The following is a 23,853-nucleotide window of genomic DNA, read 5'->3' on the forward strand; positions in this document are numbered from 1 at the left end:
CTGACACTGCTTTATTGGTTATTCAGATTGTTCTAGTTCTGGCCACTGGGAATGTTCTCAGCTGGCTTCTGTGTTCCTTTGACATATCCTATCATTGTGATGTCTTCATTTGCTTGTTTTTTATTTTAAAGTACTTTCATACTTTCCTATGCTACAAGATAGGTTCTTCCAGCTCACATTCTGTTTCTCCTTCCCCTTCCTAGAATCAGCCCTCTCTCCAAGAAGGTCAGGTTCCTAACATTGAAAAAAGCATTAATACTAATAGCGGGTGTGCTCATTGTCATTGGATTGTTTTTGCCTCTAGGCTTCTCAGATAAAATATTAGAAAATAGCATACATGTTTGCACACACCTGTGAATGTTTCTACATGTATCCATCTTTGTCTATATCATGCTATACATGAGTTCATGTGGTTGTCTCCATTTTTAATTTGTTACCACAAGGATTATTCTGGTCTTCCCTGGTATTTTTCTGTAAATTATCAATCTAACCATACAGAGCCTGGCTCCTATTTACTACTATCCAATGAATCAAACTGTTCAAGTCCAGTCTGCACATATAGCAGTATCAAGTTATTAACCTGTATGTTTGTTGGAAATGCTTTGTCAATTGGATTATGCTTATATACTCTTTTATTACCCTTACTCATACAGATTCATATCCAAAGCTTTTTGTCAGCACCTTTCACTCACCTCTCTCTGTGAGGCTCTTTCAAATATTTGTAATTCAATTATATTGTTTTGTCATGTTCTGTTCCATGTTCTACAATCCTCTGATATGATCATTTTTTTAAATACATTTTTGCATACTTTAGGGTTAACTCATTGGACTGTGAAGATCAATGAACTCACAGAACCCACAGTTACAGTATCACGGTGTCACCACCTGAAAAATCTTTTGTGTTCACCCTAGGAAGCACTTATCTTTTCACCATTACTTTAGTTTTATTTTTCTCCGAATATTACGTAATTAGTGTAGCCTTTCAAACAGCCACCTTTAATTTTAAATATGCATTTAAGGGTTATTCTTGTTTTTTGAGTGGATATCTCATTTCATTTATTGCTGAAAAACATTCAATTGTGTGACTGTATCACAGTTTTTGTATTTGTCTGTTGAAGGACATCTTGTTTTGTTCTAAGTATTGGAAATGGTGAATAAAACTGCCATAAACATCCATGTACAGACCTGGATCATGTGGTAAGAGTGTGGTTAGCTTTATAAGAAAATGACAAACATGACTTTCACAGAGGATGTTCCATTTTGCATTCCCACCAGCAATGAATTAGAGTTCCTGCTGTTCCTATTTTCAGCAACAATCATTATTGTTATTGGTTTTATTGTTGTTATTTTACCCTTCTCATAGGTGTGTAGTAGTATCTCATTATTATTTTAAATTTCAAATTTCTAAAGACAACTGATGTTGAGCACATTTTCATGCACTATTGTTGTCCCAGCAGCATGGACAAGGTGTCTGTTCAGATCTATTGCTCATTGTTTTTTGGGGTTGTTTTCTTATTGCCAAATTTTAATAGTCCTTTCTATATCTTAGACACAGAATTTTAAACAATCTGGGCCTTTTTCTTCTTCTTCTAGAAGTTTATTAATTCAATTTCTTAAATTACTGTAGACCTACTCAGATTATTTATTTCTTATGTGAGTTTTGAGAGTTTGTGTCTTTCAAGGACCCACAACTAAGTTATCTAATTTGTTAAATTTATGAGCATATCAAGATATTCCTTTATTATCCTTTTAACATGCATGAGATTAATAGTAATGGTCCCTATTTCACTTCTGATGTTGGTTATTTTATCTTCTCTCTTAGCTTTCACCTTCTCTCTTAGGCCAGGTTAGCCTACCTAGAGGAATATCAATATTCCTGATCTTCGCAAAGAACCAGGTTTTGATCATCTCCATTATTTTCCTTTTTATTTCATTAATTGCTGCTCTGTATTCTTTCTTTTCTTTTTCCTAATTTGGATTTAATTTGCTCTTCATTTGTTTTTTTTTTTGTTTGTTTGTTTTCTAAAGCAGAAGTTTAGATTACCAATTTTACATCTTTCTTTTTTGGTAATGTATGCATTTAATGCTATAAATTTTCCTGAAAGCTCTACAGCACTGAATCACTACATTTTAGTAAGTCGCATTTTCACTTCCTTCAAAGTATTTCATATGCAGTTATCCCCCTTTGTCATGAAGGGTATGTTGCAAGACCCCTGTGGATTCCTGAAACTATGGGTCTTATCTTATATACACTATTTTTTCTATCCATACATACCTCACAAATTTAATGACTTATTCCTTCTTAACTAAACACTTTTTCATATCCTGAAGCCGTAACTTTTGCAGTTCATGGTACAACAGCAAAACTATCAGAAATTTTTCTTTCTTCATAGTTTTACAGATAGATTTGTTCTTACCATAGATCTTTTTTTTTTTTCTTTTTTTATTTATTGTAAACAAATGGGATACATGTTGTTTGTCTGTTTGTACGTGGGTTAAAGGCATACCATTTGTATAATCATAAATTTACATATGATAATGTTGTTTGATTCATTCTATTATTCCCCCCCCACCCTTCTTTTCCCTCTAAACAGTCCTTTCTTCCTCCATTCTTGTCCCCCTCCCTAACTCTAACCCTAACCCTAACACTGCTTTCCAGAGTGGCTGCACTAATTTGCAGCCCCACCAGCAATGTATGAGTGTACCTTTCTCCCCACATCCTCGCCAACACCTGTTGCTTGTATTTTTGATAATCGCCATTCTAATTGGGGTGAGATGGAATCTTAGGGTGGTTTTGATTTGCATTTCTCTTATTACTAGAGATGTTGAACATTTTTTCATATGTCTGTTGATTGCTTGTACATCTTCTTCTGTGAAGTGTCTGCTCATTTCCTTAGCCCATTTGTCCACTGGATTATTAGAATTCTTGGAGTAGAGTTTTTTGAGTTCTTTATAGATTCTGGAGATTAGTGCTCTATCTGAAGTATGATTGGCAAAGATATTCTCCCACTCTGTAGGCTGTCTCTTCACATTACTGATAGCATCCTTTGCTGAGAGAAAGCTTTTTAGTTTGAATCTATCCCAGTTATTGATTCTTGCTTTTATTTCTTGTGCTATGGGAGTCCTGTTGAGGAAGTCTGGTCCTAGGCCGACATGTTGAAGATCGGGACCTACTTTTTCTTCTATAATCTGCAGAGTCTCTGGTCTGATTCCAAGGTCCTTAATCCATTTTGAATTGAGTTTTGTGCAGGGTGAGAGATATGGGTTTAGTTTCATTCTGTTGCATATGGATTTCCAATTCTCCCAGCACCATTTGTTGAAGAGGCTATCTTTTCTCCATTGCATATTTTTGGCGCCTTTGTCTAGTATTTGAAAGTTGTATTTATTTGGGTTTGTGTCCGTGTCCTCTATTCTGTACCATTGATCTACCTGTCTATTTTGGTACCAGTACCATGCCGTCTTTGTTACTATTGCTTTGTAATAATGTTGAAGTTTGGGTATTGCGATACCCCCTGCTTCATTTTTCCTGCGAAGGATTGCTTTAGCTATTCTGGGTTTCTTATTCTTCCAGATGAATTTCATGATTGCTTGCTCTATTTCTGTAAGGTACGTCATTGGGATTTTAATTGGGATTGCATTGAATCTGTATAGCACTTTTGGTAGTATGGCCATTTTGACAATATTAATTCGGCCTATCCAAGAACATGGGAGATCTTTCCATCTTCTAAGGTTTTCTTTAATATCTTTCTTTAGTGTTCTGTAGTTCTCATTGTAGAGGTCTTTCACCTCTTTTGTGAGATTGATTCCCAAGTATTTTATTTTTTTCGATGCTATGGTGAATGGGGTAGTTTTCATAATTTCTCTTTCTGAGGATTCATCACTTATGTATAAGAATACATTGGATTTATGAGCATTGATCTTGTAACCTGCTACTTTACTGAATTCACTTATGAGTTCTAACAGTTTTCTGGTGGAATTTCCTGGTTCCTCTAAGTATATAATCATATCATCCGCAAATAGGGATAGTTTGAGTTCTTCTTTTCCTATTCGTATTCCTTTAATTTCCTTGGTCTGTCTAATTGATCTGGCTAGGGTCTCAAGAACGATATTGAATAGAAGTGGTGAAAGAGGGCATCGCTGTCTTGTTCCAGTTTTTAGGGGGAATGCTTTCAGTTTTTCACCATTTAGAATGATATTAGCCATGGGCTTAGCATAGATGGCCTTTACAATGTTAAGGAATGTTCCCACTATCCCTATTTTTTCTAGTGTTTTGAGCATGAAGGGGTGCTGTATTTTATCAAATGAAATAATCATGTGATTCTTGACTTTAAGTCTATTGATATGGTGAATGACATTTATTGATTTCCTGATGTTGAATCAACCTTGCATCCCTGGGATAAAACCCACTTGATCGTGGTGCACTATCTTATTAATATATTTTTGTATGTGATTTGCTAAAATTTTATTGAGAATTTTTGCGTCAATGTTCATTAATGATATCAGTCTGAAATTTTCTTTCCTCGATTTGTCTCTGTCTGGCTTGGGTATCAGGGTAATATTGGTTTCATAGAATGAGTTTGGGAGGGTACCCTCCTCTTCTATTTCATGGAATACTTTGAGAAGTATTGGAATGAGCTCTTCTTTAAAGATTTTGTAGAACTCGGCTGAAAACCCATCTGGTCCTGGACTTTTCTTTGTTGGTAGGCTTTTGATGACCTCTTCTACTTCATTACTTGAAATTGTTCTATTTAAATTGTGTATGTCTTCTTCGTTCAATTTAGGCAATTCATAGGTCTCTAGAAACATGTTGATGTCTTCGAAATTTTCTATTTTGTTGGAATATAGATTTTCAAAATAGCTTCTAATTATGTTTTGTATTTCAATCGTGTCTGTTGTGATATTTCCTTGTTCATTCCGAATTTTAGCAATTTGAGTTTTCTGCCTGTTTCTCTGTGTTAGTGTGGCTAAGGGTTTATCAATTTTGTTTATTTTTTCAAAGAACCAACTATTTATTTTGTCAATTTTTTGTATTGTTTCTTTTGTTTCAATTTTGTTGATTTCAGCTCTGAGTTTAACTATTTCCTGTCTTCTTCTACTTTTGATGTTGGTCTGTTCTTCTTTTTCTAGGGCTTTGAGCTGTAGTGTTAGGTTGTTTATTTGTTGATTTTTACTTCTTTTATTGAATGCGCTCCATGAAATAAATTTTCCTCTAAGTACTGCTTTCATAGTGTCCCAAAGATTTTGATATGATGTTTCTTTGTTCTCATTTACCTCTAAGAATTTTTTAATTTCCTTCCTAATATCTTCTGTTATCCATTCATCATGTAATAGCATATTGTTTAATCTCCAGGTGTTGGAGTAGCTTCTGTTTTTTACTCTTTCATTTATTTCTGACTTCAATCCATTATGATCTGATAGAATACAAGGTAGTGTCTCTATCTTCTTGTATTTGCTTACATTAGCTTTGTGGCATAATATATGGTCTATTTTAGAGAAGGATTCATGTGCTGCTGAGAAGAAAGTGTATTCGCTCTTGGTTGGATGGTATATTCTATAAGTGTCCGTTAAGTCTAAATTATTGATTGTGTTAATGAGATCTATGGTTTCTTTGTTCAATTTTTGTTTGGAAGATCTGTCCAGTGGTGAGAGAGGTGTGTTAAAATCACCTAGTATTATTGTGTTACGGTCTATTTGGTTTCTGAAATTGAGAAGGATTTGTTTGACGTACATGGATGAGCCAATGTTCGGGCATAGATACTTATCATTGTTATGTCTTGCTGATTTATGGTTCCCTTAAGCAGTATGTAATGTCCTTCTTTATCCCTTCTGACTAGTTTTGGCTTGAAGTCCACATTATCTGAAATGAGGATGGATACCCCAGCTTTTTTGCTGAGTCCATGTGCATGGTATGTTTTTCCCCATCCTTTCACCTTTAGTCTATGGGTATGTCTTTCTACGAGGTGAGTCTCTTGCAGGCAACATATTGTTGGATCTTTCTTTTTGATCCAATCTGCCAGTCTATGTCTTTTGATTGATGAGTTCAGGCCATTAATATTCAGGGTTATTATTGAGATATGATTAGTATTCCCGGTCATTTGGTTCATTTTATTTATTTATTTATTTATTTTGAGACGACTTTGTTCTTCCTTTATTTGACTATTCCTTTAGGATAGTTCCTCCAATTGCTGATTTGTTTCTTTGTTTTTTCATCTCTTCCTCGTGGAATATTTTGCTGAGAATGTTCTGTAATGCTAGCTTTCTTTTTGTAAATTCTTTTAGCTTTTGTTTATCATGGAAGGATTTTATTTCATCATCAAATATGAAGGTAAGTTTTGCTGTGTATAAGATTCTGGTTGGCATCCATTTTCTTTCAGGGCTTGAAAAATGTTGTTCCAGGCCCTTCTAGCTTTTAGGGTCTGGATTGAAAAATCTGCTGATATCCGTATTGGTTTCCCCCTGAATGTAATTTGATTCCTCTCTCTTGCGGCCTTTAAAATTCTGTCTTTATTTTGTATGTTAGGTATTTTCATTATAATGTGCCTTGGTGTGGGTCTGTTGTAATTTTGTATATTTGGAGTCCTATAAGCCTCTTGTACTTGATCTTCCATTTCATTCTTCAGATTTGGGAAATTTTCTGATAGTATTTCATTGAATAGATTGTTCATTCCTTTGGTCTGTTTCTCTAAGCCTTCCTCAATCCCAATAATTCTTAAATTTGGCCTTTTCATGATATCCCATAGTTCTTGGAGATTCTGTTCATGATTTCTTACCATCTTCTCTGTTTGTTCAACTTCGTTTTCAAGGTTAAATATTTTATCTTCAATGTCTGATGTTCTGTCTTGCAGGTGTTCTATTCTATTGGTTATGCTTTCTATGGAGTTCTTAATTTGGTTTATTGTTTCCTTCATTTCAAGGATTTCTGTTTGTTTTTTTTTCAATATCTCTAACTCTTTATTGAAATGATCTTTTGCTTCCTGTATTTGCTCTTTTAACTGTCGATTGGTGCGATCATTCAGTGCCTGCATTTGCTCTTACATCTCATCATTTGCTTCTCTGATCATTTTAAATATGTACATTCTGAATTCCCTTTCTGTCATTTCTTCTGCCATGCTGTCGTTGGGTTTCATTGATGTAACATCTAGATTTGTTTGCAGCATTTTCTTTCCTTGTTTTCTCATATTGTTCAGGTATCAGTTGACTGCTGTGATATTGCAGATTTCCTCTATTGTCTTATAATATCCCTGAAGATTTCTAGTATATCCCCTCTTAGCCTTCAGTAGCCTGAAGTCTTTGAGGAAGTTGATAATGCGGTGCTCCACAAGGAAGCTGACTCCCTAGGGGGGGTGGCTTTCCGGTGGGGTATATTCCCTGCTAGTGGGCAGAGGTACCTTCACTTGCTGATGAATGGTCATCCAAAGGGGAAGTAGGATGTTGGCTGATGCAAGGCCAGTTTGGGTCTGTGTCTCTGATTTTACAGTCCTTTTGGGAGAACCTCACCCGACAGGGAGGACTCACCCGGTGGGGAGGTCTCGCTGGTCGGTTTCCCTCCCAGAGGTTCCGTTCAATTCACAACTACCGCCTGGGCTGGGCAGCCTTCTTCTGCAATGTTCCCAGGGACCCGGACCTACCTCCTGGGCCTGGAAGCCTCGCCCTTCGCAGACGAATCTCCTTAGGCTGCCTCTCCTCAGAGAAGCTGCCTGCAGTCCTGGAGCCTTCGCTCCACCCCTCAGTTTGTCTGTGGGGCTCTTCCACCAAGAAGCTGCCTAGGCCCTGGGACCCTGCTCTGCACTTTTCGCCTGGCTGTGCGGCCCCTCCTCTGAGCAGCCACCTGGAGCCCCTTACAATCGCTCCAAGTCCCAGTGACCTGCCACACGCCTTTTCCTCCGGCAGCCACCTGTTGTTCCGTGCGGTCGCTCTAAGTCCAAGTGACCCACCACACACCTCCTTCTCCACCAGGCAGTCACCCAGAGATCTGGTGCGTCACGAGTCCCAGGAACTCACTGTGCACCTTCTCGTCCCGACTGCCACCCGTAGCCCTGGTGCAGTCTCTTCGAGCCCAAGCACCCCGCCGCGCTCCTCCTCCTTCTCCAGACAACCCCCCTATGTTCAGGAGCGGATGCTCTGGGTCCAAACCACTCACCACGCTGTTCCACCGGAATGCCGCCCAGAGCCCTGGCGCAGCTGCTCCAAGTCCAAGATACGTGCCGAGCCCGTATTTCTCCTTCTCCTCTGGGCAGTCCCCTGTGTTCAGGGGTGGTCCCTTTCAGTCCAAACAGCTCACCGCGCACCCTCTCCTTTGGGCAGCCTCCCAGAGCCCGGGTGGGTTGCGCCGAGTCCAGGTGCTGTGGTGAGCAGCCACCTCTCCAATGCTCCCAGTTGTCCACGTTCACTGCTCCAGCGGGGGGAGGGGCGTCTCGCCGGCAGCTCTACTTCACAAAGTTCCCTGCTTTCCGGGCTACCGCCCTGTCCGGGATGCCTCCCCAATGGGAGACACTCACCCGGCTGCTTTGAGTTGGTCCCAAGTCTCTCTATATCTCCTCTTCTTGAGTCCTGCGTCCTGGAGCAACACGAAGCGCAGCCACCCTCTAGTCCGCCATCTTGAATCCCCCACCATAGATCTTAATAACTTCAACATCTAATTTTTTTCCTTTCCTTATTAAATCAAATACTTTTATCTTTTCACTTAAAGGAAGCATTTTATGACTTCTCTTAGGAATACCCAAATTGCTTCATATTTTAGGTTTGGGGGGACACTGTTCAGAAAAATAAGGGTCACTTGAATGCAAGCATGGAGAGACCACAGTTGACCCATTAGCAGGAGGTATATATGGGATCCATGAACTGAAAAAATATGGCTCACATCCTGGACAATATGGAGTAGGACAATGTGAGATTTCAGCACACTGTTCAGAATGGTGAATAATATAAAATTTATGAAATGATTATTTCTAGAATTTCCTATTTAACATTTTTGGTCCACATTTGACCACAGGAAACTAAAACCACATTTAAACAACCTGCAGATAGGGGTGGGAAGCTATGACAGTGTGTCTATTTCTCTTTGCAATTCTATAAGCTTTTGCTTCACATATTTTGAAATGATCTTCTTGGTACTTGTAAAAGTAGACTAGATATGTCTTTTGGGGAGAATTGACTCCACTATCATTATGTAAGCCACCTTATATCCCTGATAATTTTATTTGTAGATGCTTTTTGTCTGAAATTAATATAGCCATATGAGCATTCTTTTGATTAGAGTTGGCAGGGTATATACATGTTTTCATCCCTTTCCTTTCAACCTACTTGTAATTTTGTACAAATTCCTCTCAACCAACCTATTGGGGTTATGTCCTGTTAAACTCATCATATGTAAAAAATATTCTTAAAGTCAAAAATGCATTTAATGGCCCAATAAACTCAGAAGACCAAAACATTTCAAGTAAAACCATAGATCTTAATAAGATCATAGATCTTAATAAGACCTAAGATGGGGACTAATCTTTAAAGTAAATTTCTTCTAGATAACACACAATTGGATTTTGATTTTTTTTTTTTTTTACTCTTGAAAATCTATGTGTTTATTTGGTGTGTTAGGCCATTTGTGTATAAGGCAATTATTGACATTTAAATAACACAATGTAATTGTTTTCTTGTTACATTTAATCTTTATTTCTATTTTTCTATACTTTATTTTGCCTTCTCTGGTTTAAACTGAGAAATTTTTATGATTCCATTTCTCTCATCTCTTAACATATCAACTAGTTTTCTTTTCCTATCTATTCCTGTGAGAAAAATCAGTCTGGAAGAGGCAAGATTTAAGTGTTGGGATGTCACAGAGCATATACCCCTAGCACCAAATGTGACTGTCCAATATCAATCAACATCTCTGGGCTACGCATCCTGGTCCAACTCACAGCCAGGTGAACTCTCTGCCACACAACACTATTTCATTTATGGAATGTGTGACCTGGAATGCAAACAGACAAAATTGTTTCAATTCATTGAATCTTTCTGCTAAATTATACATGGCATATTTGCATAAATTTAATTAACTAAATGACCGTTGGTATCCCTGGATTAAATTCCTTTTTAAAGCTGTTTCCTCTCCCTGGAATTTTTTTCTCAACCTTCTCCTAGAGAAATCCTTAAACAGTAAGACTCACATCAGGGTTCCCTACTTGGATGCCTTTGAGCAGCAGTACCCATGCACAGCCTCTGTTCTGCTATCTCACTGACCCCCTGGAGTGTTGCTATCTTTCCCATCTCTGCCTGTTCCCTGGACCCTGAACACCATTAGGTAGAGAATCAGCTTTGTGCCTGGTGTTCAGGACATGCTAAAAGCAAATTAATTTCAAGCAAATTGAAAGCAATTTGCTTGACATTATAATTTGAATGCTATTTCAAATACTCAGAGAAAATATATACAGAAAAATAATTTTATTATTACCCCACCAATAATGCAAAAGGATTTAAAGGTGAATATTTAATCACTGGCTTATTTATGCTGTGAGGACATTTAAATATTGGCAGTTCATTAAAAAATTAGAATTTAGAAGATAATTGGTTTCATTTTCTCATAATTATGTAGAAAATTTTGAAATGACAAAATTTTTAAATAATATTTAAATCCTACTGTCCACAGTACCTTATCTCAATCTTGAGTATTGTCTCCTATTGCTTCTTTGAAGTCCAATCAATGATACCCTGGACCTTGATCAGCTTTCAAGAGAACTCAAACTTTAGGGCTCTCTGTGGTGGTATTGCTGCATTTATATTAAATAGTAAATATTTATGATGGATTTTTAACCCATCTAAATGGTCAAGTTACTTTTAGTCAAAAACTGTCATGGATGGTCTTTCTCCAGGAGATCTGAACTTCACATTGCAGGATTACATTAGTCTATTTGCTTTTCAGGGCAGCTGATTATTGGATTGCTGCAAGTACACCATGTACCCAGTAAAGAGAATATTTATGGCCTTTATTGTAAACTTAGATCATTGGACAGCATTCTTTCTTACATGTCAGCCTTTTCTGGTGGCTTCAATTTCCCTCTCTAGAAAGTACATTCTTCAAAAGTTATTTAATGAGGACCTGCTGGTGATAAATATGATCACCCTGTGTTTGAAAAAGTGCCATTGTCTTAAAATGTTGTCTCTCTAGGGAGAACTTTCTGGATTATTATTTATAAACTTTCGTTCCTTAACAATATTTAAAGTAGAAACTGTAAATTATAAGGACATGTCTACTTTACTGCTACTGTCTTTGCATTTGATGCTCTTACTCCTTTGTAGTCAGTTTTTATTTTATCATCAGTTTGGAAGATCTTTTATTCTATATGTGTCCAGTTGTGGGTTTCCTCTTTTTTTTTTTTTCTTCTCATTCTCTTTTTATTCATCCTTCTTGGAATTCATTATATTCTTTAAATCTAAGAATTTTTGTTCTTCCAGAATTGGGGACAGTTCCCAGGCTGTAATCCTTTTACTACTTCCTAATCTCAGACTTTTATTTTTAAAGACCCAAGTAAATGAATACACCCCCCACTTATTCTTGATGCCACTCAATCTCTTTCATATTTCTCTTTCCTCTCTGTGGGTTATGTTCCAGGTAAACATTCCAGGCCTGTCTTCCTATGACTGATTCTTCTTGAGGTCTTACCTGCTTTTTTTTTTTTTTTTTAACCTGCCATTTAGCACACACATCATGTGGAATATTCAATTTCAATTATGCTTCTTTGTTCTTCAGCGGTTATATTTAGTTATAGGTCAGTCTTTCTAGTATACTTTGTAGTATCACACAGTCCATTTTTTATTTCTCAATAATGATTTTACTTTTTTGTGCTATTACCTGAAGGTCTTGGTTTCCACGGGCTGTTCCTCATAATGGCATAATTTCTTTGCACTTATGTTTTGATGACTTTTTGTCCCCCTGAAATTCTGACAAGTGTGGGTTGAGGAAGCAAACTTTCATAAAGACAGAATGGAATAACGCTGTTAATGCCAGGACCTAGCATAGTTTTACTCATGTGTGACTTCATTGCATTAATTCATAGGTTTGGCATTTATTTTGAATCCTTACCCAAAGAGAAAGGAAGCCTAAGATCTAAAAGTTCTGAAGAGGAATAAAACAGACAGGTGTCTTTGATGTTCTGAGTAGCTTCTGTCTACTCTGCCCCTACTCTGTGAAGAGTCCCAGCTTCATTCTTAAGTTGTGGATGCTACTCTCTGTATTGTTAAAGCCCAAGGATTTGAAGCTTGACTCCTTCACAGTTGTTAACAACTAATGCTGATGTTGGCAAGCACCTGGAGACAGCATTGGCTATAGCTCCTAAATCACAGATCTTGTTAAAGCTTCCTTTGTCTTTTTTCTCCCTCCTGCTTCCCTTATTTTTCAAAAGTTCAGCTGTGAAGTTCATATTATATTTACTTTTTTCCAACATTTTTATGCGTTCTTTTGCATGATGGTTTTATAGATGGCCTACTCTTTTAGGTCAGTCTATAACTTCTTTTTATTTATAAGATAACAGTCCACTTTTTGGAGATTTTTATCAAATTTTACACATATTAAAAGACACAGTATACAAAGGGAAAAGACCTTTCTCCCACCCTCTTGGACCCTTTCAGTCTCCCTCTCCAGAGGCAACTGTTTTCAAATCCTTCCTCATATCTTTTACTATTTTCCTCTGCAAGTCAAAATAACATGGTTATACTGCCATGTTTTCATTAAATAATTGTAAAAATTATTATTTTCTTCCCATTACAGATACTGATTTGGCTCTTACTATTACCCTTCCCTAACTCCATCTTTTCCTCATTCTTTTCTTTACTTTCTACTATTCAGGTGAAACTATACTTTTAGTTAAATTACTAGACACTATGTTATTTTGGCTGGGTTAATAGTATCAGATTCTAATTTCAGTTCCCCAATCTATATTTTTTTCCCTTTTACATGTTTTCTCCAATAGTTAATGGTTGCCTGTGTTTTCCCCTTATAGTTACTCCTTACCTAACTATACATAGTATCTAATTTATACTATCCAGTTGAGATTAGCAACAGAGTTCTGTGTCACTTTATCACATATGCAAAGTCTTGCCACCATTGCTGTAGGCAAGATACAGAATTATTCCATTCTCACAAAGCTCCTTCTCCCTGTGCTACCTCTTCAGATTTACACTCACTCCTGTCACCTGCCCACAATTTCTAACCCCTCACAAGCACTAACTGGTCTTCTATCAATCTAAATTCTGACTATGTTGTAGAAATGGGATCATACATCATGTGGTTTTAGGAGATTAGCTTTTGTAACTCAGGATAGTGCCTTTCAATAAATCTGAGTTGGCATATACTAGTGGGATCTGTGCATTGTTGGTTTCCCAGCAACAACGTATGAGCAATCCAGGTTGCTACATACTTGCCAGTATCTGGTGTTATCACTCTTTCAAAGTTTTGTTCTAATAGGTAGTATTACCTTATCACTGTCTTGAGTTGTATTATACGTTTAGTTTTGCCACTATTTTAAAGCTTCAAATGTTCCAGAGGGTGGTTGGTGATGTCTCATTGTGGTTTTTATTTAAGTTGACCTACTGAGTCATCATGTGAATATCTCTCCTTTGTGTTTATTTTCCATCCATATATCCTCTTCTGTGAAATGTCTCTTCTGGTTTTTGCCCATTTCTAACAGGGATTTTTGATTTTCAATGTTGAGTCCAGTCTACAACTTCTTTCAATGCTAAATTTGAGAATGTTTTTATACATTCTAGATACAAGCTCTTTGTTAGATACTTGGTTTGTAAATATATTCCTCTGTTCTGTAGCTTGTCTTTTCATCCTCACCATGGAATCTTTTGGAGAGCAAAGGTTTTAAATTTTGGTGAAGTACAATATATTCATTTTTAATAAATTTATTATTTTTTAATATCATAACCACGAATCACCAAGCCCTAGGACCTAAAATTTTCTATGTAATCTTCTAAAAGTGTTATAGTTCTACATTTTAAATATGAATTGAATTAATTTCTGTACAAGATGTTTGATTCAGGTTGTGGTTCATTTTATGTCTATGGACATTAAATTACTCCAGCATGGTTGGTTGACAAACCTATTCCTCCCCTCTTTAAACTCCTATTGAACCTTGGAAGAATCAGCTGGCCATACTTATATGAAATTATTTCTAGGTTCTCAATCAGTTCTATTGATGCGTGATCTCACATTCTTGATCACAATATTACTTTAAAATAAGTATTGAAATTAGATAGACAGGTTTCTCCTCCTTTTCTTTCATTTTTTTCAAAATTGTTTTAGATTTTCTAGTTCCTTTGGATTTCCAAATACATTTTTTGAAATTTGTTGTTTATTTTTTTAAATTTTTTATTGGTGTTTTATAATTATATTAGAATTTATTGTTACATATTAATATAAGCACACACTATAACAATATAATTTGGCCAATTTTGTTCCCTACCAAATACCTTTTAGAATTACCTGTAGTCACAAAAATATTACTAAGATTATGTTAATTCTGGGAAGTTTGGAAGAAAATAACATCTTTACCTGTTGAGTTTCCCAATCTTCATAAGCAGTATATTTCCATTTTTGTATTATCATTGATCACTTATTCACGCTTTATGGTTTTCATCATATGAGTCATTTTGCTAAACTGACAGCTATGTATTTCAGTTTCTTGAGCAATTATAAAATGGTACTGGAACTTAATATTTGGCTTCCAGGTGTCCACTGCAAGTATCTAGAAATATAATTGGTTTTGTATGCTCATTCTGTTGTCTGCATTCTTGTTGTACTCATTAGTTCTCAGAGAAACTTTGGAGATGGTTGGGGGAATCTTCATATCAACTATCCTAACTTGTTCCTTTCTCATCTGAATCCATTTTTTCCCCTTGTCTAACTGAGTTGGTTAGAATATGCAATATTATTTTAATGGTGGTAGTAACAGTAAACAATGCTGCCTTACTCCCAATGTTATTCACTCACCATTAAGTATGATGGAGGCAAGTTGAAGAAGTTCCCCTCTTTTTCTACTTTGCTACAAGTTTTTATTATGAATGGATGTTGAATTTTGTCAAATAATTTATCTGAATCAATAGATGTGGCCAGATAGCTTTACTTCTTCAGATTTTTAATAGATGGATCACATTATTTTTCAAATATTGAAACTTTATATAGCCAGGCTTAATTGTGTTTGACCATTATGTATTTTACGGATATATTTGCTGGAACTGAGTCTCTATTTTGTTGAAGATTTTTGCACACTTGTTTATCAGGGATTTTTTTCTGTAGCTTTCTGTTCTAGTTTGTTTTTCCAAAATACCAGATGAGAACAATTTAAAAGAAGATTAATTTACTTTAGGTTCATGATTTAGAGGTTAGTGCTCTGGGATTGAAGTGAGGCCAAGTATCATGGCAAAAGAGCAGGGCAGAGGAAAGCTGTTCTCTTCATGGCAGCCAGGAAGCAGAGAGAAAGGGGGCATGGCAGGAAGTTCCAGGGAGGATGTACCCTGCCAGGGCCTACCTCCAATGACTTATCCACCTGCCTAAAGTTACAAACCACTCAGTTGTCTATTCAAAGTAGGATGAAGTGATTTAGATGACAGGCTCATGATCTGATCCTTTCCCCTCTGAATAGTCCTGCATCAACTTAGGAGTTTGGGGGATGCAGCTTATAACAAAATCATTGCATTCTGCCCCAGACTCCCAAAAACTCAAGTCCATCTCATAATGCAAAATGCATTTAGTCCCAAGTATCCCTATAATCTTACCAGCTACAGCATTACCCAAAAGTCTAATTCCAATATGACATCTGAGACTCAAGGCAGACTCTGAGCTGTGAGACCCTGTAATGATCCAAAGGAAGTTACAAACTTCTAGTATATAATGGCACAGGGTAAACATTCCTATTCCAAGAGGGAAGAATAGGGGAACAGAGTTAAGGAATAAGATCAAAACAAGACCTAAACTCAACCAGGCAATCTCTCTCTCTCTCTCTCTCTCTCTCTCTCTCTCTCTCTCTCTCTCTGGCAACTAATGCACATATGGTGAGACATTCTCTCCAAAGGGCTTGTGCAGCCCATCCCTTTAGCCTGGCTAGTTGCAGTGCTCATGGCCTCTCTCTTAGCCTGGCTTTCTCTGCAGCCATAAGTTTACTTCATCAGACAGTTCACATTTTTGGCATTTTTACTTCCTGGGGTCTCCATTTTAACTTTGAATTCACTTTCACAGCTTTATGCATTGCCCTATTGAGGACTGTCTACAGAGATTCTGACACTACTGCACTTTGTCTGACCTCCCTGGCCTTTCTTTGAAATCTTGGTGGAAGATTCCTTGGGCTTCCCACTCCATCATTGTGCCTTCCGGCAGAACCAGCACCATGTGGATGACACCAAAATCTGCCACCAGCACACAAAATACTGGGGTCCCCTGGGACCAAGGCTACAGCAGTTTCTAAGTGCCTGGGTGACTGAGCATGGTGAAATACATCCTGGGAAAACAACTTCCTGTGCATCCCTGTGTAAGGAGTTTTTACTTCTACACCCTTGAGTTTGCAATGGGTATCATCTGGTAAACTCCTGAGATGCCCTTAAGTCATATTTTCTATTGTCTTTGGTCATTAGCAATTGTGACACAAGTAATCCAAAAGGGATTAAAGGGACTCATGGAATGTCATGAAAGAAATTTGTAGGGACATTTTTGTTTGGTACATGTGAGCATTATTTTTGGGGGAGAGGGAAATTGGCTAATAGCCCAGAATTGTAGTATTTGCTGCTTGAAGACTGGATGACACTTGGCAAACAGAAACAAATTGAATGGAAATATTAACAGTAGGCTTTCTGATCTGTACACACCTTATAAATTTTCATGTCTACATGCAAATATTCCCACTTGCTAAGTGTATATGGGTACATCCAGAAGTTGTTTGAAGAGAAAAAATAAATGACCTTTTGGGAATACATTTTCTCTATTATGAAAAGAATATATGACAAGGCTGAAAGCACACTGGACTGAGCTCAAGTTCTAGGTTTTAATTAGAATTCCACAAATATATGACTCTATTAAGTCATTTTGCCATTTCTGTCATTGTTTCCACATCCATTTTCTCCATTGTGTAGGTTGTAACATTAGCCTTCACTCCTTCTTTCTGACTTATTTATCCTTTCTTTCATTTTCTTTCTCTATAATCCTGGCTAAAACCCCAAGTATGCTATTGAAAGTAAGTAATAGGAGCATGCATTCTTTTATTGCTGAAATAGAACTCTCAATAGTTTACTTTTAAATGTGAAGTTTGCTGTAGATTTTATTCCTTTGTTTTGGAAACTCTTTATGAGATTAATAGCATTTTCTTCTGCTCCCAGTTTTCAGGAGTGTTTGTCTTTAAAGAAAATTGAATTTCAAAATATTCTTGTTTGATATCTTTTATATGATCATAGCGTTTTTCTCCTGTATTTTGTTAATAGTGTGAGTTTTATTATTTGATTTCTAAATAAAACAAAATCAAACTATTAGGGTAAAATTAGCTGAGTTACGATTGTTGTAACTTTTTACAGATTGTAAGACTTGATTTGCTCAGGTGTTATTTGTAATTTGTACATCAGGGTAAGATTGGGTACAGTTTTCCTTCTTTTTATTGCCTTGGTCACCCTTGCATTATATCAAGGGTGAAACAGAAGAGTTTGAATAAGATTGAAAATATTTCTTCTTCAAATATTTTTAAAATTATCTACTGTATTGTTCTTTGCCAAGATAGTTTCTACTATGAAGTATATTTATATAGAATATTAAAGACTATTCTTAGTTTCTATTTCTTCTTAAATCGACATTCATTATTTTATTTCTCAGAGCATCAAAAGTATCATTCTTCATAATGTGATCCAATGATCTTATGACAGTATAATGTACATAATTTCTACAGCAATGTCTTCTGGTTATGCTTCATATTGGTAAATTATTTGCATATATTTGAAAATGCTTCAATACATATTTGAATAAGAATTCTGACAGTTAATTTTGGTCGTCAACTTGACCAGATTGAGGGACACCTAGAGATCAGATAAAACACACTTTGGAGTGTGTCTGTAAAGGTGTTTCTGGAAAAGATTGGCATGTGAGTCAGTGAACTTTGTGGACAAGTCCTATCTCAAAAGTGGGTGTCACTGTCTGATAGACTGGGTACCCTGATAGAATGAAAAAGTGTCAAAAGGAGGATGCTAGCTCTCCTTCACACCAGACCCTTCTTTTCAGCTGTTGTCAGATTCCAGGTTCTTCAGCCTTTGAGAAGACTTATACCAGTGACAATCCAGGAGGCTGGAAGTGGGTTTGCATCATTGACTTCTCTCTCATTCTGAGGTTTCCAGCTTCCTGGACTGAGCATCTCTGGTTTCTCTGGCTCTCCAGCCTGAAGATGGCCACCATAGGCCTATCCACCCTTGTTCATGCAAAGCAATCTAATAAATCCCCTCTTATAATTTTGTATTTTCTATTGGTTCCACTCCTCTGAAGAACTCTAATACAAGAATGCATTCTGAAGTTCATATGTAGTTCAGTGTATGAGAACTTGACCAATATACATAAGTCGATCAAGATGGTAACTGCATGGTTTAAGTCTTCTGCATAACTGTGGACTATCTGCTTGTTTCATCAGTTACTGTGACAAATAAATAAAATAATCAGTGATCATTTGTTTTAGTATTTATGTCAATTTTTGCTTTAGATAATTTATGCAGTTAGTACAAATAAACTTGTAATTATTATATCATTATGAGGAATTAAATCTTTAATCATTGTGTAATAGCACTCTATTTCTTATAACAACTTTTGCTGAAACATTACAAAGTATCTGGTATTGCTGTGTCTACATTATCTTTCATTTTGTTATAGTAAATGTGTCTTTATTATATTACATAAGGTTGGGTATTTTTCCAATAAGAATGTAACTTTTCATAGGAGTACTCATATTGTTTAATTTTTAAAAATCATAATAACTTAAATATTTTTAGGTTTATGAACAGATTCATATACAAAAATGATAAAATTATAGTTACAAAAAAGAATATAAATGTTACCTACCTTGAAAACTTAACAGCAAAGTTATAATGAGCAATTAGTGCAGGAAAACGACAAATAAAAATGTTTTCATCTCAAAAGTATGACAAATATATATTTCCCCTAATATTTTCTTCATCCCTGGCATAAGAAATATAGAACTTCAATTAACAAGTTGTATAAATTGACATTTTCAATGCTATTAATTTATTCTCCAAGTTCTGAGTTTTCCTTTGGTAATATTTCTCTTTGGCATAAAGAACTTTCTTCAACATTTCCTTTAGTACAATTCTCTAGAAAGAAATTTCCCTGTTTTACTTTATATTCAATATATATTTTTTTTTTCTCCTTCAATTTTGAAGAGTTCCTTCACTGGGTTGTTAGATTTTTTTTCTTTCATTTATAATTTTAAAGACAATGTTCCAGTATTTTCTTGTAGATATGATTTAAAGTTGTTTGTCTCCTGTATAAAATGTCTTTTTTTTTTTTTTTTTTTACTATTTTCAAGGTTTTCTTTTTCTGATTTTCAACATTCTCAAAGTGATGTGCCTCATTTGTGTCTATCTCTCCCGCTCCCTGTGTGTGTGTGTGTGTGTGTGTGTGTGTGTGTGTGTGTGTGGTGTTTTTACTCATTGGGGTTCACTCAGATTTATGAATCTGTATATTTTTACCTCTAATGTAATTAGGGATGTTTTTACCCATGATTTCTAAGAACCTTTTTCTGTCAATTTCCCTTCTTCATTCCTTTGGAGACTGCCTTAACCCACATGCCAGCATACGCTGGACCTTTTGATCCTGTCCGACAAGTCTATGAAAATCAGTTTATTTTCTCAAAATATTTTCTCTCTGTCTTCTTCTTATTGGATAATGACTATCAATCCATCCATGTGGTGAGAAATTCCAGCCCACATTTGTTTACATAAGAGATGTTTAATTAGAGCTTATCCACAGAATTATTTACATATTTCTATGATTGCTTTATCCCTACAAAAGTAGAGTTCAGTAGTCTTATTACTGAAACTTACAGTGTATAATGCCTCAAATATTTACTTTATGACCCCTTTTAGAAAAGTTTAATGATCCTGATCTCTCTTTAAGGCCTCTGACATTTCTTTTCTCCTATTAAGCTTTTCCAGCAATTTTTTTAGATTTGGTAATTTTCTAGTTCTAAAATATACATTTGCTTTTAAAAATATTTTAGATATTTTCTGTCTTCTGTGTTTTTCCATTCTTTGCAAGCAAAACGTCCTTTCCATTTGTATAGTAACTGTCTTATTGACTGATAATTGCAACATCTAGTGCACCTCAGAAGTGTCAGCTTTTTTCCCTTGAGTATGAGTAAGATTTTACTAATTTTTCTTAAAGAAATTTATAGCATATCATGAATATTGTGAACTTTATGTTCTGGGTATTGTTGTATTCCTTTAAAGAGTAATGGTATGCTTCTTTCACCAATTAATTGCCTTACTTAGACTCAAATTGCAAACTCTGGTTTACCAGTTTGACTCTCACCTCAGTTCTTGAAGGTGTAGCTGTGATTTCTTTTTTAGTGTGTGGGGGCTTACCCTAGTACTATGTGGTATAGGTTCAACCACATACTTGGGGAGAGTGTGAACACAGAATACAGGGACTTTTTCAGTTGATGATTTCATGGGATTTGTTCCCTCTTGGTGGCTATGGTCACCCCAGAATCTGTCCTTTACTTTCTTAGACCAGAAGGACAACAGCCTTTCTATCAGAACATTAGCTCTCCCACACTGTGCAGGAACTATATCCCATACCTTGGGTCACAGCCCCCAAAGTGGAGAATCAGTCACCTACTGGTTCCTACCTACAAAATAATATTTCCTTTCAAAAGTCACTCTCACTTCAGAACTCCCTGGTACTGCTTTATTATTATTATTTTTTTTATTTTGTACAGATCTTCAAATGGTTTTATGTGTCAGTGTTAAACTGTTGAGAGTTTACTACCATTCCAGGATTCTGACATTACAGAGTGAAAACTTCTTATTCTATTTGTTATTCGTCCTATTTATTTTTCTTACCTTCTTTTAGATTGATCTCTGATGATGATGATTTCATTTTCCCTCAATTGACTGGTTCACTAAAAAATATTTTTGTATTCATTTAAATTAGTTCATAGATGCAAAATGCATCTTTGGTTAGTAAAGTTTAAACATAAATTGGTGCTTTTTAATCAAGAAATACAAGAACTTTCAAAAATTGACTCCAATTGCTTTGTTCCTTTATGTTTAAATACTTAGGTATTTCAAGTCTACATGTTTATGTTAGTATTTGTAACATTGAAACTCATTTGGATTTACCAATAATTTACTCTTTTATTTTTCATTACTTTGTATTGAAAAATTTTCATCCCTTAACCTTTGTATAATAATGTTTTCATTTAATAATTTACCTTTTAATTGAAAAATACTTATTAGTATTTTCTTCAGGTTGAGTCTGCCAGTAACACTTCTGCAGTTTTCAATTGCCTGAAAATTGCCTTTCTTCTACTTTTAAATTAAAAAAGAAAAAATACTAGCTCTCTTGCATATGATTTTCTTTAAATCTTTGAAGATATTATTGCATTGACTTCTGACTGCCATTTCTATATTGGCAATCCAATAGTTATTACATTTTATTACTTTAAATAAAATACTCTTTTCATAATATCTTTCCCTTCTCCTTCTGTCTCTCCTCTCTCTCTCCCCCTCTCCCTCTCTCTCTCCCTTCCTTCCTCCCGCCCTCCCTGTCATGTTTTTAAGATTTCTCATTGGTATTATTCTCAGCAGTTTCCCTATAATTCAATTTTAATGTTACAAAGCTTCCAAAAAATGGACATTCAATTTTTCATCAGTTTTGGAAAATTCTCATTTATTATCTCCTCAAGATTTTTGCTTCTCTAATCTTTTTCTATTCTTCAGTTCCAAGTAATAGGTGAGGTGTCTTACTGTTTCATTTTGCTTTTTCTTACCATTTTATTTCATCACTCATCTTTTTGTCTTTCTGTGCTTTATTCTGTACATTTTCTTTCTAACGAACGACTTTCCAGTTTACTAACTCACTTATTGACTGTCTAATTTACTTTTAAACTCTCAGTTAATTCCTGAATTTTTTTTTAATTCTAAGTATTAGCTTTTTTTTTAACATTTCCATTGTACTGAACACAGTTTTGTTTTGCATTGACTTCCTTGGATACACTAAAAAGATTTATTTTAAAGTCTGTTTACTCTATTACCTGGAATCTCTGTAGCTGTTTTCAGTCATAAATCTTGTCATTTTTTAATTTCCTGAATCATCATTGCATATGAAAATTATCTTAAAAGTTGGGGGGTTCTAAGTAAACATTTCATTCATTTACAAGCAATTTATATTAGCAACACATAGTAGGTGGGTAAAAACATTAAGTCTTAATCACCTTCAAAACAATTTCAAGGGCTGGGGGTGCAGCTTAGTGGTACAGAGCTTGTCTAGCATGTGTGAGGTCTTGAGTTCAATCCCTGGCACTGCAAAAAATAAAAAGAGAAAATTCAAAGGTTGGTAATATTTGAAATATTGGGCTTCATCCCCTGTGAGCCTGACTTCCAAACTGCTGTTGTCGTTCACTTTTAAGTAGTTTCCCCTGTTAGGGTCTCCACCTGTTTGCTTTTTTTTTTTCCTCCAGAAACTGAACCCTAAGGTTTCTCCCTTCAGCCTCTTCAGTCTTTAATGCTCCCCTCAGTTTCTCAGTCTCCAAGGCACCTTTTCAGACCCTACAGATATTCAGGGAGAAATGAGGCCTTACAGACTGCTGACTTCTCTCTGAACCTCTGGCTTCTCCCAGAATTTGGTGATTCTTCTCTGCCCTGGCAGACTCTCCAATGCCTTGGACAGATTTTTGGTGATTGTTTAGCTTTCCTAGTAGTTGTCAGTGGGAGGTCTGGTCCAAATTACCACGTCTCCAATTACTAGACAGAGAAGACCATGAATAAAACTATATATGCTATTAAACTATTTTATAAAGTGAAGTTGTTTGTTGTTTCCTGTATTTCCTCAGTGCAAATTTTAATCTTTAAATAATTTACATGTTTTGGAGTTTGGGGATTTAAAAAATTCTCAAAATTTATAAGTCATGTCCATGTGTAAACTGCTAAATGATTCCCAAGACAGGTCAAAATATTTTAAAACCATGAATAAATATTACAAAAACTGAAAAAAGACATTAATTCCTTCCATTACCTAACATAAAATGTTCTAGGGCTCCATAAGTCACACACTATTTAGTCATTTCTTCAACACACAATGTTGACCATCCTTTTCTTTTTTAAACACGTTTTCACTTGGATACTGTAGGGCAACCTCCTTCTCCTCCTGCCTCCTCTCTTCCTTCTTTTCCTCCTCCTTCTCCTCTTCCTCCTCTTCTTCTTCTCCTTCTCCTTCTCTTTCTTCTTCTTTTTGTCTCCTTCAATACTGGAATTGAACCTAGGGGTGCTTAACAACTGAGTCATATCCCCAGTCCTTTTATTTTATTTTTTTATCTTGAGACTGAGTTTCACTAAGTTACTCAGGGTCTCACTAAGTTACTGAGGCTGACTTGAACTTGCAATTCTCCTGCCTTGGCCTCCAAGCAGTTGGGATTACAGGTATATGCCACCGTACCCAGCTCATTTTCTCATTTTCCAACCATTTGGTCATCGCTTCACAGTTCCTTCTGGTGACTTCTTCTCTACACATTTTTAAATAGTGAGATTCTCCATGTGATAATCTTGTATTCTCTCTTCTTGCCCTTTCTCCAGGTGGTCATATCAAGGTTCTTGCATTATCTG

The 23,853-nt window shown here is 35.9% G+C and overlaps 1 long non-coding RNA gene across 1 annotated transcript in view; it reads right to left on the reverse strand.

The window, feature by feature from the left end:
• Nucleotides 1-19,070: 19,070 nt before the first annotated feature.
• LOC306667381 overlaps nt 19,071-23,853 on the reverse strand; it is a 58,795-nt gene continuing 54,012 nt past the window's right edge. The window contains exons 2-3 of the long non-coding RNA XR_013765517.1: nt 22,467-22,554; nt 19,071-19,189 (exon numbers count right to left, since the gene is read on the reverse strand). This is a non-coding gene — a long non-coding RNA (uncharacterized lncRNA). The remainder of the gene's footprint in view (nt 19,190-22,466; nt 22,555-23,853) is intronic.

The sequence above is a fragment of the Sciurus vulgaris genome, assembly GCF_902686455.1.
Source record: "Sciurus vulgaris genome assembly, chromosome: 8".
Taxonomy (NCBI): domain Eukaryota; kingdom Metazoa; phylum Chordata; class Mammalia; order Rodentia; family Sciuridae; genus Sciurus; species Sciurus vulgaris.